This window comes from Mastigoproctus giganteus, chromosome 7, assembly GCF_048544385.1.
Source record: "Mastigoproctus giganteus isolate SK-2022 chromosome 7, ASM4854438v1, whole genome shotgun sequence".
In the NCBI taxonomy this organism is placed as follows: Eukaryota; Metazoa; Arthropoda; class Arachnida; order Uropygi; family Thelyphonidae; genus Mastigoproctus; species Mastigoproctus giganteus.
In genome coordinates, this window is record NC_143581.1 from 113,616,914 (window position 1) to 113,636,522 (window position 19,609).

Here is a 19,609-nt window from a genome sequence, read left to right on the forward strand (position 1 = left end):
GCACACACAAAGACATCCCCCATGGCAATGTCATGTCCCGTACCTGACTGCTCCACAAACATCAAGCAAGTAGTGCATTTTAATAGGCTGTGATTCAGAGGGCAACTGCCCCCCCCAGTTCTCCCCTGAGCCACAGCACTCCCATTAGCTTGAGCCTTTTGCTTTGCTGCTCTGGTCAGAGTCATGATTTCGATTTAATTTCAATAAAATTTCAATTTCAGTACAAAATTAAAACCCTAAACTTATATCCCAACACAGTTATAATGCTATATTTATGTTTCAGTATCGAGTGTTATCTACGAAATCCCTTTATATAACTTCCGTATCAAGTTAAGTATTAATTATTTATTTTTTACTAATTATTTATGTTACGTAACCCAAGTCATTATATGTATAGTTAAAGGTACAATTTAATTGACAATGAAGTTCAACAAGATTAATTATCTGATTAATTGACAATATTATGTATTATACTATACTGTATTAAGCTTATGCTATCTATTTCGAAATATTATGTATTGCGTAACAATGGCGGCTATTTACGAACGGTAAACACATGGATTTGATACCCTTTCCGATTCTGAGTAATACCTACAAAATCTCTATCTAAATTACTTTAATCTAAGTATCGTAAATAGGAATATAAAGCTACTCTAGAAAATAAGTTAATATGCCAATTTAAGGTAACAAAAAAAATAAATTAGAAAAAATCTCTCTGTTCCAGGAGCGACAAAAATGTACGTCCGCACAGGCTACCCTCGTTCTCGAAGTGAACGAGAGTAGCCTGTGCGGACTGATGTGAACGAGAGTTCTCGAAGTGAACGAGAGTAGCCTGTGCAAATGATGATGTTACCAACAGCAAATTCTAAATGGGAAGTATTCGGGGAAGTAATCAAAGAAGCTACTAGGCTTTACATGCCAACAAAGAAATACTGTTCAAGGCTTAGACTTAAATGGATGTCGGATAAAGTATTATGAGACGGCTTAGACCTAAATGGATGTCTGATAAAGTATCCCATGCACAGAAGAAAAGTGCATGGGATGCATATAAATTATCAGGTGATACAGAAGCCTATGGTAGATATAAATTAATCTGTAATGAAATCACAAAGGAGGTTAGGCAAGTTAGGGCAGATTATGAGAAACAGCAAAGACATCTACACCGATGAGCCAAAACATTGTGACCACCTACCTAATATGATGTTGGTTTTCCACATGCAGCCAAAACAGCTCGTACCTGGCGAGGTTACAAGGTTTCTAAATGTGTCATGTGCTATCTGGTACCAACACGTAACCAGCAGATCCTTTTACTCCTGTAAGTCTGTGGCTGAGACACCGCAGATCGGAGTTGCTATTCCAACACAAACCACAGATGCTCAATGGGATTGATGTCTGGGGAAATTGGAGGCTAGGGCAATAGCTGGAGGTCTTCCTCATGTTCCGCAAACCAGTTTCGAACAATCCGGGCAGAGTGGCATGGCACATTATCCTGCTGAAAAATGGCACCACCAGAGGGGAAGACCGTTGCCATGAAAGGGTGTATCTGGTCAGCAATTATGTTTAGGTAGATGTCAGAGTGCTCAATACATGGGTGACTGGACCCAGGGTATCCCAGAAGAACATCGCCCGAAGCATGACACCGCTGCCGCCACCTTGTTTTTGTTCCATGGTGCATATGCATGGTGCATACTTTAATCTAAGTATCGTAAATAAGAATATAAAGCTACTCTAGAAAATAAGTTAATATGCCAATTTAAGCTAATAAAACAGAAAATAAATCAGAAAAAAAACTTCTCTGTTCCAGGAGCGGCAAAAATGTACGTTCGCACAGGATTGCTAGTATTCAAATGACCAACTCACAAGTTCCAGTCAATATATGGGAAGTTAAAATCCACCATTACAAGACAATCTGATTTACTAGCCCACGCTATTTCTCTGTACAGTTATTCATTGTATTTATCATAGTTATTAGGCTTATAACAAACTCCTACTCTCAATTTTTATTATGTCACACCAAACTGACTCAATATTGCACTGTTCACCCATGTCAGCTGAATGCACTTCCTTAGATTTTGTGTTTCTTAACTAACAGCATAACCCCTCCTCTTTTCCTATCCTTTCTGTAGCATATGTACTCCCCAAATTCATTCAATTCTTCATTCTTTATATGTGTGGATACCACATCTCTGATATCCCAATAATATCTGCCTCTAATGTCTTGACGAGCACCTCAAATTCATGAAATTTATTTACTGAACTCCTAGCATTGTACATGTAAGTATACATGCACCTGTTCTTACTCTTAGTTATTCTAACACAGCCATGTATTTACTTGTTCCATGGTAACTTCCAGCAGTCCTTGAAATCCCTAGCACCTTGCTTTCCAGGCTGCTGCTCATTTCAATAGAAGCAGTGCAAGAATTACTTTCAACTCTGCCTGTGGCTACTGTTAATCTATCAGTCTGTAAACCTGTGAATCCCCCCCCCCAATCTATTAGTTTGCAAACCCAACTAACACTGCCTCGACAGCATCAGCAAATATTCTTGCACCATTTCTGTTTAAGTGTATCACATACCTGTAGAAGTAGTCTCTCCTGTTAACAAGCACAGACCATGCTCAGAAAAAAATTTATCCCATGAACCTTGCACAATCTCTCCAGGGTTGAATTGATTGACAAGGCTCTCATCATATCTTTTTTTGAGTCCTCAGGACTCAAAAAGTTGCGAGTAAGTCATTATTGCATTAATGCATACAACAGTATCACCCTTTGTGCCCTTAAAAATGCTATCTGCTCTACAACATCATAAATATTTTCCCCTGGCAGACATACCTTGGTCATATTCCACCTTTCCTTTCTGCATAATATATTTCCCGTGTCACTGACAACTGACTCAGTGACTCAGTGATAGTGGAAATCTTCAGGGCAAAATGCGCTGGTCCTATGGGACCAGTGCATTTTGCCCTGAAGATTTCCACTATGTTGTCTGATGCACAAGAATGAGCTCTTGCATTGAGTTGGACAGCTGAGAGCTGTCCAACTCTCATAAACACTCATCAGAACCCTGAGTTGGTGCCTAATTTCTTGACACTCTCTGCACCTAGCACACACACAAAGATATCCTCCATAGCTAGAACAAATCCTATTCCAGAAATTTCTGCAAACTTTCCCCAGGTTGCGCATTTTTTTTTAGGCTGTGATGCATTGGAGAACTGCCCCATCAGTTCTCCCTCTATCTACAGCACTCCTGCTATTTTGTGGTTGTTGCTTTGCTGATCTAGTCTGGGGCATGATTTCTGTTTAAATACTATTTAATTGATTAACAATTAAAAGTAATAAGGTTGATAAATTTAATTTACAATACTGTGCTAAGTTAATGCAGTGATATGTATTATGCTACCTAGTTCTTATATTATACCTTATGCTATCAAGTACGAGATATAAGCTATCAAGTTATGCCATACGGTAATGATCAATTTTAAATTAGTTATATCCTTAACTAAACACAATAGATATATGGCCAACAAGTGATTAAAACCTTCAAACTACTTATTTATCATAATTAAAACCTTAGTATTGTTTTGCACTATTGGTTACGTTTTACGACATCCATGCCTAACATGTATACAATATGGCACGAGCAGTGATTCATAATAATCGCCAGTTAAATTTAAAAATTGGCTAACGAATGCCACTAAGACTATTTAATATATTTGTAAAACACAATTTAATATGTTAATCAATGAAAAATATGGCCAAAATATGCAAAACACTTATCGTTTGTAGAAGCTTCATGCTTCAACTGCTGTTCACCCCCCCCCTCCCAAGTTGGTTAGTAAAAGGATATCAACTAGTTATGGCACATGTTTGGGCTGCTTTGAAAGAGAAAGTGGGAATTACAGAAGCCAATTCAGAAGAACAGGTCCCATGGGAGTATCTACAGAAAAGGCATGCAGCAGAAACAGAACGTCTATGAGACAGACAATGGAGAAACTCTGTTAGATATGAGTCCTTATTTAACCTAATCTCCCTCTTTTGAATGGAATCTAGAAGCCTGAAAGAAGTTTTTAGGGCACCACCCCAGATGTAGGAACAGTATTCCATGGTATCATGAATTTGAGATTTGTACAGGGTAAACAGCTGTTTGGAAGAAAAGTAATGCCAAGAGCAAAACAGAAATACCAGTTGTTTAAATGCAGAGGAAACAATATTTGCAATGTGCTTATGCTAAGAGAGATTAGAAGTCAGGGAAATCCCCAATGGAGATATATGATCTTGCTTAGAAATCAGAGTGTCATCGAAGATAAGCATAGAAGCAGAAAAATCCTTTTTGCGATATAACACAGCCCCAAAGGTTTTAGGAGGATTCAAATCAACTAAGTTATCTTTGCCCCACTGGAGAATTCCATGGAGATTATAATTAATTAAATGGCAGTGGATATTCAAGAAGTTGAAGCTGTTTTTGCAGTGCTAGGTTTCTCAGACTAAAAAGTGGAAAGCAATGTGCTTTCATCAGCAAAACTATGGATAGTATTTCTGGTCAATGAAAGAAGGTCATTTATTTAGAAGAGGAAAAGAGTGGGAGAAAGGACTGAACCTTGGAGAAATCAGCATTAGTGGAGAAGTTGGAAAACACAGAGCCATCTAACATCACTGGCAGTGAGCACTCAGAGAGAAAACTGGATACCCAATTACAAAAACAGTTGCCAAATCACAAAAATGGAAGCCTATTTAGAAGACCTTTATACCAAACATGATCAAACAATTTGAAATATCAAGAGCAATTGCTTTAGTTTCACCAAACTTTTCCATTGAATTTGACAATAGATGGGTAACATAAGACAGAATATCACCAGTGGATGGACCTGAAGGAGTCCATACTAGAGATCATTGATCAGATGGAAGGGTTCTAGAAAGCATAAGAGTTGACAATGAATCAATTTCTCAATTACTTTAGAAAGAGTATAGGTAAGTGCAATGCACCGATAATTGAATGGGAGGGATTTTTTCACCCTTTTTAGAAATTGGCTGGATATGAACAAATTTCCAAGCAGAAGGGAAAACACCTTTAGAATAAAAAAGTGAAAAAAGGCAACACAGAACAGGAATAAGTTCAGGAGCACAGGTTTTGAGAACAAGTAGAGAAATACCATCTGAATCTCAAGCTACCTCAGCTTCAAAATTGTTCAATATCCTTCTGACTAGGGGCAGCTTGTCCGTAGGCACTGTGGCACTGCAGCACCCCAGCTATTTAAATCTAGATATACAGTGAATGCAGTTATATGAAATTTTGTGAAGAACAATGCAACACAATGAATATTTTTATTAACAGGACCTGCATATGGTATGCACATCCTCTATTTCCAGTAATCGTTTCAATAATAAATGAATAAAAACGTGAAATCGTTTCCAACTTTGAAGTTTAATTAATCGTAGGCCTCACTGTGTGCCAGGCAGTGACACACTTTGCATTCCAGTGAATATCTGGTAGTTGGTTGCAATTGGCAACTTGCCAATATACATTTTTTATAGGTGAAACGAATCAAAGTCACTGTAAAGCGCGCAGTGCAGATTTCATTGTTGACTGAGTGTGTAGCCACAATGTCAGTGTTAGCATTAGCATTTAGCATTAGTAGAGGCATTTGATGCAAGAAAGCAAGCTTATGCAGCATCAGCCAAAAAAAAAAAAAAAAAAAAATTAAGTAACATAAATAAATAAAAATAACCACTTCCACTTCACCCCTCTGTTCGTTCGAAATACCTGTCCAGCTGAGCCTTAAACTTATTTAGGCTATCAACTTCCACGACAAGGGATGGAAGTCTGTTCCACCCACCAACCACCCGCTGGCTAAAGGCAAATTTCCGCACATCTATCCTACATCTGTCTTTCCTCAATTTGAATTTATGCCCTCTCAGGTGATTTTTCTGAGCTAGAGGAAGAATCCCATCAGCATTGAGCATGCTCAAACCATTCAAGGCTTTGTACACCTCTATCAGATCACCCCGCTGGTGCCTAGTTTCCAGACACTGTAATTTGCAAAACTTAAGCCTTTCTTCGTAAGAGAACCCCTTTGTCCCATTCACCAATCTAGTTGCCCTTCTCTGTACTCGTTCCAGCAGCTCTACATCCTTCCTGAAATGAGGCCTCCAGGCCTGTATACAGTACTCTAGGTGTGGCCTGACCATTGCCTTATACAAGGGAATAATCACCTCCTTATCCCTGCTAGAAAAATTCCTATATATCATTGACAATACACCATGAGCTACTCTTGCAGCTCGTCTGCACTGCTCAGAGAACTTCATATCTGCCTGCACCACCACCCCCAGGTCCCTTTCATTCTCTACCACTGTCAGTGTAGTACCACAGAGTTGATACGTTGCTCTGGGGTTGCTGTTTCCCATATGTAGTACTTTACATTTGTCAATGTTAAACTTCATTTGCCACCTCGAAGCCCATCTGCTCAACCTTTCCAAATCCTGTTGCAGCAGCATAGTGTCAGTAGTGTCCTTGACAACCCTGCCAACCTTCGTATCGTCTGCAAACTTGGACATTAAGCCTGATATACCATCATCAATATCATTTATAAATACAGAAAACAATAAAGGCCCCAATACTGAACCCTGAGGGACTCCACTAATAACATTAGTCCACGATGAGCAGTGTCCATTGATTACCACTCTCTGTCTTCTCCCCCTCAACCACCCCTTTATCCATAGCAGCAACTTGCCTCCAATGCCACACTGCTCCAATTTGTGCAGCAGTCTTCCATGTGCAACAGTATCAAAAGCCTTTCTAAGATCCAAGTATATAATATCAAAGTTATTCCCTGCATCCAGTTCTTTTGTGACTGCATCATAGTATCCAATCAAATTGGTCAGGCAAGACTTCCCCTTAACAAACCCATGCTGTGTCCTAGCTATAACTGAAGTCTTGTCTAGATGATCCTGCAGTGCTTCTTTCACCAGTGCCTCCATTAATTTTCCGGGAACAGAAGTTAAACTCACAGGTCTATAATTACTTGTGTCAGCCTTTGATCCCCCTTTGTGAATTGGGGTCACATTTGCACATCTCCAGTCAATGGGTACCTCCCCTGAGTCCAAGGAAGCTCTCATAATTATGGCTAAGGGTTTGCTTACCTCCTTTGCTGCCTCCTTTAATATAACTGGATAGATCCCATCCACCCCAGGTGCCTTTCTTGTGTTTATCTTCAACAATTTCTCCTCCACTTTGCTCTCAGTTATTACAAGATTCTCTAGCTTACTGCTAGAGTTGAATACACCTCTGGCATTCCCCTCGCTGAATAACTCCTCATGTGTGAATGTCGATGCAAAATATTCATTTAGTTTGTTAGCTACCCGAGCAGGGTCATCAACAGTTGACCCATCGATCTCAAGTGGACCAATCTGATTCATCCCCTTCCTTCTAGAGTTTACATAAGTAAAGAACTCTTTGCTGTTTTTCTTCGCATCCCTTGCCAAGGATCTCTCGTAATCTGCCTTCGCCTGCCTAACCTCCTTTGTAACTTGGTTACAGATCAACTTGTATCTATCATAGGCGTCCGTGTCACGTGTTAATTTGTATGTATCCCATGCATTTTTCTTCTCTGCCATATGCCTCATTAGTTCATCTGACAACCATTTAGGCCTAAACCTTGAACAGTATTTCTTAGTTGGTATGTAAAGCCTAGTAGCTTCCACGATAAGTTCTTTGAATGCTTCCCATTTTGAATTTGCTGTTGGCAATATCATCAGTTGATCCCACTGTATAGAATTTAAATACTGTCTCAGTCCATTGTAGTCGCCTTTACGAAAGCAATACCCCTTCCCTTTACCCCTAATGGTAGTTACCTCTTTGAGTAACTCCCACTTCAGCACACTGTGATCACTGCCACCAAGTGGTTCATTTATCTGCAGATTCTTAATGCATGAAGAATCACTACTGATAATCAAATCAAGAGTATTGCTCCCTCTAGTTGCCTCCCGAACATGCTGATGTAGAAAACAATCATCCAATAAATCCACAAAAGCCTTGCTACTGTGTGAGTGACCAGCCCCCAAATTCCAGTCAATATCTGGGAAATTAAAATCCCCCATTATAAGACTCTCTGATTTACTGGCCCACTCTATTTCTCCGAACAGTTTCTTATTATACTCATCAGAGTCATTAGGCCTATAGCACACTCCTACTCTCAATTTTGATCTCCCAATGCTTATGTCACACCAAACTGACTCGACACTGCACTGTCCAGCGATGTCGACTGGCTTCACTTCCTTGGATTTTATGTGTTTTTTAACTAATAGCATAACCCCTCCTCCCTTCCTATCCTGTCTATCCTTTCTGTAGACATTGTACTCCCCAAATTCCAGTTCTGCATTTCTTATATCTGTGTGACACCACGTCTCTGAAATCCCCACAATATCTGCCTTTGATGTTTTGAGCAACACCTCAAATTCATCAAATTTATTTACTAAACTCCTAGCATTGGTGTACACACAAGTATACATGCACCTGTTCTTTTTCTTAGCTACCCTAACACAACCCATGTGTTTACTTGTACCCCAATGATTCCCAGCAGTCTCTGAAATATCCTGCATCTTATTTTCCAGGCTGCGGCTCATTCCAATAGAAGCAGTGCAAGAATCACTTTCACCTCTGCCAGTGGGTACTGTTAATCTATTAGTCCTTGTATCCCCCCAATCTAGCAGTTTTCCGACCCACCTAACATTGCCTCGATAGCATCAGCAAACATTCTTGCACCCTTTCTATTTAAGTGTATCCCATGTGTTTTTTCATTATTCTCCCAAATTCCCATTAAGTAACTAAATAATATCAGTGTTAAGTCAATACTCAACATTCAACAGTGTAATTATGTGATTACAGCTTAATTGCGAATTGAGCTTGAACTTGGTAAGTTGAAGTTATATTATGAGGTGATGTGTAAGTAAAACATTATTTCTACGACACACGATTTTGTGAAATTTGATTCAATCATAGCCTCCATGCTTCCTCGTGAAGTAAATTGCATGACAGTGAATAAACTTCAGCAACATAGTTTTTCACAATTATCTCTCCAAGAAAAAAAATGCAATTAAAAAAGAAGGCTTAAAAAAAGAAAAGTTACCAAAGATTCAAATTTCTCAGAGGGGAATAAGTAATAATAAGAAATATATTCACAGTTTTAAAACTGAATGGTACCAAAGGAAAAGTTGGCTTTGTGGTTGTGAAGTTAAACATGCATTGTTTTGTTTTCCATGTTTACTGTTCGGAGGTGACTTAACGTGGACAAAAAAGTGGGTGTACAAACATAAACAGAATGAAAGAAAAAAACTCTAAAACACAAGAGTTTGAAGAAACATATTGATAATGTGATTTCACTATCGCTTTTAGGAAGCATAAATATTAAAGAACAGCTTAGTGAAGCCTACAGACTTTCGATCTGCAAACATAACAGAAAAGTTACCAAGAATCGTGAGGTATTATCTAAAATAATAGACTGCATTAAATTTTGTGGATAGTTTGAAATTCCTTTATGTGGACATGACAAAAAAGACGATTCTAAAAATCCAGGAGTATTCAGAGGATTAATAAATTTTCTGTACATTAGATCCAATTTAAAGAACCATTTAAAGGCATTTCAAAAACTATTCAGAATGATATTCTTGACTGTTTGCTGCAAATATGCCAGGATGAAATAAAAAGAGAAATCAAAGCAGCTTCATTCATAGCTGTCATTGGCTGATGACAACAGATGTTTCAGAACATATACAAATGGTAATTGTTCTGAGATATGAACTGAATGGAGACATTTTTGAATGTTTTCGGGGATTTTTTACTCCAGTAGACGGAATACTGAAGTGCATTATAGATCAGTTACATATAATCCTCGAAGGAAATACTCAAAAACTGGCTGCTCAGACATTTGATGGAGCATGTGATGAAAGACAAGGAAGGGGGAGTTCAGGCTAAAATAAAAGAAGTGTACAAAAATGCACATTTTATTCACTGCTATGCACACCAACTGAATCTGATGATGAGAAATGCAACAAGTAGTACCCGAGATTCAAGAATATTCTTTTCGAACCTCATGTCGATACCAACATTTTTCTTGAGATCACTACAGTCTCTCTCTGTTCTCAGATATTATATATGGACAGTCGTGTTGCCCGACCTTCCCCTACAAGATGGAACCTCAATACATGCACCATGAACAGCGTTTATGAAAATTTTGAATCCTTAAAAAAGTGCATGGAGGAACTACAAGTGACAGCAAACACAGATATGATTTCAGACGCAACTGGAATTTTGCACATCTTGAGTAATGAAAAATTCAAGTTCTAGTTAGAATATTTCCATCAGATAATGCCTCACGTGGAAGTTATTCATAATCAAATGCAATCTTGAGAAACTGAAACAGTTAAAATACATTAATATATAGGATACTTTAAGAATGCCATTCTAAAAATCAGGGATTCAATGTACTATGAAAATCTTTCAAAAACACTCATGATTGAAGTGAAGGAAGTATGTGACTATATAAGTGTTGACATAGGTGAGAGATATTCTTTTACAAAGCAATTAATTGCTGCTAAATTGTTTAACAAGGAGAACTTTGTTATTTTTCTTAAGAAAATGCCCAATGGAAGAGGTATGGGAGACTACTGAGGCATATCCCATGATTGAAAGAGAAAAACTTCTTAAGAATTACAAGTTTTCTGTAGTAGACATGATCTACACAATTATTGCAAATTAACTGACTTGCTGAAATTTATCCCAGAAAATAATCTAGCTGAAGTTCTTGGTGAACTTACAACTCATAAAAGTTCTTTTGACCATTCCGATGACTACTTCAGAGCCTGAATGCTGCCATTCGACATTAAAAAGAATAAAAACATTTTTAAGGAGTATTATGAATCAGGAAAGGCTAAATGCTCAACCAATGCTTTCAATAGAGTGCATTGGTTGAGCATTTAGCCTTTGGACAACAATGCACCAAACTTGAATGAAAAAGTTAATCTATTTTCAACAAATAAAAACCGAAGAATGGATTTTGTTTTTAAGTAAAAGTTCAAGTCTGTTAATGGTAAATGTCTAGTTAATGTTTTGTAGTATTTTTAACTTGCTTATTATTATTACTGTGTATGTCTACATGTCTTATAACCAAGGCAATTTAATGTAACTTTAAGATGCAACACCCCCAAACATCAGTCACAAGCCGCCACTGCTTCTGACATCGTTTTGAGGGAAGACAACAGGAGGCATTGAATGCAATGTATGGGGGAATGGGAGGAGGTGGTTTACCAAGATAATCAATACACGAGTTGGAAGAAAAGTAGGATGCTAGTAGATCAGCTTTATCTTTGGCTGAAGTGGCAACAGAACCATCTGAATTTGACAGAAATGGGAACAGAGATGGGCAAAAGTTGCAGCCATTATATCTGGCAAGAGAGCAGAATGCTCGGGTATCGTTTGGATAAGAAGCAATTTTTCTACTCTTATCCCATTCGAAATCTAGTTGGGACTGATTAATAACTGCTTTACATCATTGTAAGCTTTGGTGTAGGTAGAAAATGAACTCCGAGATTTGGATACAAGCCAATTTCAATATGAAACATTCTAATCTTGAACAGCCTTAGCACATTTATTGGAAAACCAAGGTTAAGATAAAGGATGAAATTTTAAGGTGGAGTGTTAAAAAGAGGAGATTCTAAATTACCAAGACTCCGACAAAGAATATCAGAATGAACATATACAAATACCACCTTTGAAGCAAAAGTAATAATACAGTGAATAATTTGGACAACTCAGATGAGGAGTGGCTGAATCAACTGGGAGATTCTGTCAGAAAAAAATACATGGGGTTTGGCAAACAGTAAGTGGAAATGGACATCATTGAGACCACATATATTTGTGAAATCAATGTGGAAGTGTTTGGGAGGTTTAGATCTTTTCACAGATAAGTTTGTTCTATTAGTTCAATAATTCATAATGTATTTAGTAATAAGAAAAAGGGGAGGATATGCTGTATGGATTAATGAAAATTTTTGATATGATGTATGCATGGCAAGAATATACCCAGTTCCTTAGCATAACGTGGCCTCACCAATGCTACCCGCATACATACTATACAGACTCCCTCCAGTCACTATCTGGAAGAGTAAAGGCAGTGAGATTATACGTACACTTGCTGATAGTTACTAATAGGTTCGGTCCAGTGGACTGTTTAGTGGCAGGCCTGCAAACACCGTTTTAGAGCTGTACCCTCAAAATGTAAGGAAGGCTGGATCTCACAATGATGTTCATCATAACCTCAAAAGACATCAGTCATACTAGATGTTGGAAGAGATAGGGAGATTGCCAGAGCTTTGCTTTGGAGACTAAATTTGGGCTCTACCACTTCAAGCCTCCAATATGCAAAGTGGTGGTATTGCACCAGTTGATGAATGTCACTACCACTTAGTATAGGCTGGTAACACAGAGGAATGGCATTCCTCCATGAGGTGGGCCTTGCTCCCTGCTTACATTAGTTCGCACCTGAGTGGTCACCTCCAGAATGCTAGGTGCCGTATTACAGGACTTGCACATGGGGTTTAAACCCAGGGTTACTAACAGTCCCACCATCTTGAATATGTAAGCAGAGGATTTAGCTGTCACAGACCGACTGGAATTTGCCGAAATTAGGTAGCAGTAGTAGTAGCATGTGATGCAAGAAAGCAAGTGTATGAGCTTATGCAGCATCAGCCAAAAAAAAAAAAAAAATCACACCATTCCCTCCAAATGCCTGTCCAGTAACTCCTTAAATTTATTCAACCTATCAACTTCCACAATGACAGATGGAAGTTTGTTCCAGCAATTAACCACCCGCTGGCTAAAGGCAAATTTCCGCACATCTATTCTACATCTGTCCTTTCTTAATTTGAATTTATGGCCCCTTAGGTTCGTAATCTGAACAAGTGGAAGGATCCCATCAGAATTCAGCATGCTCAACCCATTCAAGGCCTTATACACCTCAATCAGATCACCGCATAGGTGCCTAGTCTCCAGCCACTGCAATTTGCAGAACTTCAGCCTCTCTGAGGTGAGGGGAATGATCCCTTCATTCCCCTCACTAATTTTGTTGCCCTTCGTACACGCTCAAGCAAATCTACATCCTTCCAAAAATGAGGCCTCCAGACCTGTACGCAGTACTCAAGGCATGGCCTGACCATCGCCTTATACAGAAGGTCAATCACCTCCTTCTCCCTGCTAGCAAAATTCCTATATATTTGTGACTGCATCATAGTATCCAATCAAATTGGTCAGGCAAGACTTCCCCTTAACAAAACCATGCTGTGTCCGAGCTATAGCTGAAGTCTTGTCTAAATGATCCTGCAGTGCTTCTTTAACTAGTGCCTCCATTAATTTTCCTGGAACAGAAGTTAAACTCACAGGTCTATAATTACTTGTGTCAGCCTTTGATCCTCCTTTGTGAATTGGGGTCACATTTGCACATCTCCAGTCTGTGAGTACCTCCCCTGAGTCCAAGGAAGCTCTCATAATTATGGCTAAGGGTTTGCTTACTTCCTTTGCTGCCTCCTTTAATATAACTGGATAGATCCCATCCACCCCGGGTGCCTTTCTTGTGTTTATCTTCAACAATTTTTCCTCCACTTTACTCTCAGTTATTACAAGATTCTCTAGCTTATGCTAGAGTTGAATACACCTCTGGCTTTCCCCTTGCTAAATAACTGCTCATGTGTGAATGTCGATGCAAAATATTCATTTAGTTTGTTAGCTACCTGAGCAGGATCATCAACAGTTGACCCATGGATATCAAGTGGACCAATCTGATTCATCCCCTTCCTTCTAGAGTTTACATATGTAAAGAACTCTTTGCTGTTTTTCTTTGCATCCCTTGCCAAAGATTTCTCGTAATCTGCCTTCGCCTGCCTAACCTCCTTTGTAACTTGGTTACAGATCAACTTATATCTATCGTAGGCTTCTGTGTCATGTGTTAATTTGTATGTATCCATTGCATGTTTCTTCTGTGGCATATGCCTCATCAGTTCATCTGACATCCATTTAGGCCTAAACCTTGAACAATATTTCTTAGTTGGTATCTAAAGCCTAGTAGCTTCCAAGATAAGTTCTTTGAATGCTTCCCATTTTGCATTTGCTGTTGGTAACATCATCAGTTGGTCCCATTGTATAGAATTTAAATACTGTCTCAGTCATTCATAGTCGCCTTTACGAAAGCAATAACCCTTCCCTTTACCCCTAATGGTAGTTACCTATTTAAGTAAATCCCACTTCAGCACACTGTGATCACTGACACCTAGTGGCTCATTTATCTGCAGATTCTTAATGCATGAAGAATCACTGCTGATAATCAAATCAAGAGTATTCTTCCCTCTAGTTGCCTCCTGAACATGCTGATTTAGAAAACAATCATCCAATAAATCCACAAAAGCCTTGCTAGTGTGTGAGTGACCAGCCCCCAAATTCCAGTCAATATCTGGGAAATTAAAATCTCCCATTATAAGACTCTCTGATTTACTGGCCCACTCTATTTCCCTGTACAGTATCTTATTATACTCATCAGAGTCATTAGGCTTATAGCACACTCCTACTCTCAATTTTGATCTCCCAATGCTTATGTCACACCAAACTGACTCGACACAGCACTGTCCAGGGATGTCCACTGGCTTCACTTCCTTGGATTTTATGTATTTCTTAACTAATAGCATAACCCCTCCTCCCTTCCTATCCTTTCTGTAGATGTTGTACTCCCAAAATTTCAGTTCTGCATTCCTTATATCTGTGTGACACCACGTCTCTGATATCCCAACAATATCTGCCTTTGATGTTTTGAGCAATACCTCAAATTCATCAAATTTATTTACTAAACTCTTAGCATTTGTGTACACGCAAGTATACATGCACCTATTTCTATTCTTAGCTATCCTAACACAACCCATGTGTTTACTTGTATCGCAATGACTCCCAGCAGTCTCTGAAATATCCTGCATCTTGTTTTTCAGGCTTCTGCTCATTCCAATAGAAGCAGTGCAAGAATCTCTTTCACCTCTGCCAGTGGCTACTGTTAATCTATTCGTCTTTGTCTCCCCCCAAGCTAGCAGTTTTCCAACCCACCTAACACTGCCTTGATAGCATCAGCAAATATTCTTGCACCCTTTCTATTTAAGTGTATCCCATTCCTGTAGAAGCAATCTCTCCTGTTAACACGTACAGCCCAGGCTGAAACAAATTCTACCCCTTAAGCCTTGCACAATCTTTCCAGGGCCGAATTGATCGACAAGGCTCTCATCATATACTCCCTCCTATCAAGGACACTACTGACACTATGCTGCTGCAACAGGATCTGGAAAGGTTGAGCAGATGGGCTGAGAGGTGGCAAATGAAGTTTAACATTGACAAATGTAAAGTAATACACATGGGAAACAGCAACCCCAGAGCAACGTATCAACTCTGTGGTACTACACTGACAGTGGTAGAGAGTAGTAGTAGTAGTAGTAGTAGTAGTAGTGGCACTTGATGCAAGAAAGCAAGTGTAGGAGCTTATGCAGCATCAGCCAAAAAAAATAAATAAATAAAAAAAAAAATAAAAAAATCACACCAGACCCCCCAAATGCCTGTCGAGTTCCTCCTTAAATTTATTTAATCTATCAACTTCCACAACGACAGGTGGAATGAAAGGGACCTGGTTGTGTAGGCAGATATGAAGTTCTATGAGCAGTGCAGACGGGCTGCAAGAGTAGCTCATGGTGTATTGTCAATGATATATAGGAATTTTTCTAGCAGGGATAAGGAGGTGATTATTCCCTTGTATAAGGCAATGGTCAGGCCACACCTAGAGTACTGTATACAGGTCTGGAGGCCTTATTTCAAGAATTATGTAGAGCTGCTGGAACGAGTACAGAGAAGGGCAACAAGACTAGTGAATGGAACAAAGGGGTGCTCTTACGAAGGAAGGATTAAGTTTTGCAAATTACAGTGTCTGGAGACTAGGCACCAGTGAGGTGATCTGATAGAGGTGTATAAAGCCTTGAATGGTTTGAGCATGCTCAATGCTGATGGGATTCTTCCTCTCGCTCAGAATAATCACCTGAGAGAGCATAAATTCAAATTGAGGAAAGACAGATGTAGGATAGACGTGCGGAAATTTGCCTTTAGCCAGCGGGTGGTTGGTTGGTTGGTGGAACAGACTTCCATCCCTTGTCGTGGAAGTTGATAGCCTAAATATGTTTAAGGCTCAGCTGGACAGGTATTTGGAACAAACAGAGGGGTGAAGTGGAAGTGGTTTTTTTTTTTTTTTTTTTTTTTTGGCTGATGCTGCATAAGCTTGCTTTCTTGCATCAAATGCCTCTACTAATGCTAATGCTAATATATCATTGACAAAACCCCATGACCTGCCCTGGCAGCCTGTCTGCATTGCTCAGAAAACTTCATAACTGACTGCACAATTACTCCCAGGTCTTTTTCATTTTCTACCACCTTAAGTGTTGTACCACTTAAGGTGGTAGAAACTTGACACCCCAGAGAAACGTACCACACAGTTGGTACGTTTCTCTGGGGTTACTTCTACCCATATGCAGTACTTTGCATTTGTCAAGGTTAAACTTCAGTTACCACTTCTTAGCCTATCTGCCCAAATTATCTAGATCCTGTTGCAGTAGCACACTGCCATTGCTATCATTAACAACCCTGCCAACCTTTGTATCATCTGCAAACTTCGACATTAAGCCTGATATACCTTCATCAATATCATTGATAAATATACAAAACAACAGTGGACCCAACACCGAACCCTGTGGGACTTCACTAATAACATTAGTCCACGAAGAGCAGCACCCATTGATTACCACCCTCTGTCTTCTCCCACTTAACCATCCTTTTATCCATTGTAGCAACTTACCCTTAATACCATTCTGCTCCAATTTGTACAATAGTCTTCCATGCGCAACAGTGTCAAAAGCTTTCCTGAAATCCAAATATATGATATCAAAATTATTTTTTGCATCCAGTTCCTTTGTAACCACATCATAATATCCTATCAAATTTGTCAGACAAGACTTTCCCTTAACAAACCCATGCTGTGTCTGAATTACTGCTGCAGTCTTGTCTAGATGATCCTGCAATGCATCTTTAACCAGTGACTCCATTATTTTACCTGGAACAGAAGTTAAACTAACTGTAATTACTCGTGTCACCCTTCGATCCCCCTTTGTGAATTGGGGATACATTTGCACATCTCCAGTCCGTGGGAACCTTCCAATTATGGCTAAGGGTTTGCTTAGCCATAATGCTTAGCCTTATGGCTAAGTAAATGCAAAATGGGAAGCATTCAAAGAACTTATCTTGGATGCTACTAGACTTTACATACCAACTAAGAAATATTGTTCAAGGTTTAGGCCTAAATGGATGACAGATGAACTGATGAGGCATATGGCAGAGAAGAAACATGCATGAGATACATACAAATTAACACATGACACAGAAGCCTATGATAGATACAAGTTGATATGCAACCAAGTTACAAAGGAGGTTAGGCAGGCGAAGGCAGATTACGAGAAATCTTTGGCAAGGGATACAAAGAAAAACAGCAAAGAGTTCTTTACTTATGTAAACTCTAGAAGGAAGGGGATGAATCAGATTGGTCCACTTGATATCCATGGGTCAACTGTTGATGATCCTGCTCAGGTAGCTAACAAACTAAATGAATATTTTGCATCGACATTCACACATGAGGAGTTATTTAGCGAGGGGAAAGCCAGAGGTGTATTCAACTCTAGCAGTAAGCTAGAGAATCTTGTAATAACTGAGAGTGAAGTGGAGGAGAAATTGTTGAAGATAAACACAAGAAAGGCACCTGGGGTGGATGGGATCTATCCAGTTATATTAAAGGAGACAGCAAAGGAAGTAAGCAAACCCTTATCCATAATTATGAGAGCTTCCTTGGACTCAGGGGAGATACCCATAGACTGGAGATGTGCAAATGTGACCCCAATTCACAAAGGAGGATCAAAAGCTGACACAAGCAATTATAGACCTGTGAGTTTAACTTCTGTTCCAGGAAAATTAATGGAGGCACTAGTTAAAGAAGCACTGCAGGATCATTTAGACAAGACTTCAGTTATAGCTCGGACACAGCATGGTTTTGTTAAGGGGAAGTCTTGCCTGACCAATTTGATTGGATACTATGATGCAGTCAGAAAGGAACTGGATGCAGGAAATAACTTTGATATTATATACTTGGATCTTTGAAAGGCTTTTGATACTGTTGCACATGGAAGACTGCTGCACAAATTGGAGCAGTGTAACATTGGAGGCAAATTGCTGCTGTGGGTAAAGGGGTGGCTGAGGGGGAGAAGACAGAGAGTGGTAATCAATGGACACTGCTCGTCGTGGACTAATGTTATTAGTGGAGTCCTCAGGGCTCAGTGTTGGGTCCATTATTGTTTTCTGTATTCATAAATGATATTGATGATGGTATATCAAGCTTAATGTCGAAGTTTGCAGACGATACAAAGGTAGGCAGGTTTGTCAAGGACACTACTGACACTATGCTGCTGCAACAGGATCTGGAAAGGTTGAGCAGATGGGCTGAGAGCTGGCAAATGAAGTTTAACATTGACAAATGTAAAGTACTACACATGGGAAACAGCAACCCCAGACTCTGTGGTACTACACTGACAGTGGTAGAGAATGAAAGGGACTTGGGGGTGGTTGTGCAGGCAGATATGAAGTTCTCTGAGCAGTGCAGACGGGCTGCAAGAGTAGCTCATGGAGTATTGTCAATGATATACAGGAATTTTTCCAGCAGGGATAAGGAGGTAATTATTCCCTTGTATAAGGCAATGGTCAGGCCACACCTAGAGTACTGTATACAGGCCTGGAGGCCTCATTTCAAGAAGGATGTAGAGCTGCTGGAACGAGTACAGAGAAGGGCAACAAGATTAGTGAATGGAACAAAGGGGTGCTCTTACGAAGAAAGGCTTAATATTTGCAAATTACAGTGTCTGGAGACTAGGCACCAGCGAGGTGATCTGATAGAGGTGTATAAAGCATTGAATGGTTTGAGCATGCTCAATGCTGATGGGATTCTTCCTCTCGCTCAGAATAATCACCTGAGAGGGCATAAATTCAAATTGAGGAAAGACAGATGTAGGATAGACGTGCGGAAATTTGCCTTTAGCCAGCGAGTGGTTGGTTGGTGGAACAGACTTCCATCCCTTGTCGTGGAAGTTGATAGCCTAAATAAGTTTAAGGCTCAGCTGGACAGGTATTTTGAACGAACAGAGGGGTGAAGTGGGAGTGGTTTTTTTTTTTTTTTTTTTTTTTGGCTGATGCTACATAAGCTTGCTTTCTTGCATCAAATGCCTCTACTAATGCTAATGCTAACTGGTCTGTAATTACTCGTGTCACCCTTCGATCCCCCTTTGTGAATTGGGGATACATTTGCACATCTCCAGTCCGTGGGAATCTCCCGATTATGGCTAAGGGTTTGCTCAGTTGCTTTGCCACCTCCTTTAATATAAGTGGATAGATCCCATCCACCCCAGGTGCTTTTCTTATGTTTAACTTCAACAATTTCTCCTCCACTTTGCTCTCA

General features: G+C 39.5%; 1 protein-coding gene across 2 annotated transcripts in view; it reads right to left on the reverse strand.

Annotated features, from left to right (window-relative positions):
- The window catches only part of LOC150083157 (WD repeat domain phosphoinositide-interacting protein 2-like), a 387,374-nt gene that overhangs the window by 317,321 nt on the left and 50,444 nt on the right, over positions 1-19,609 (reverse strand). The gene's annotated exons all lie outside the window — the stretch shown is intronic.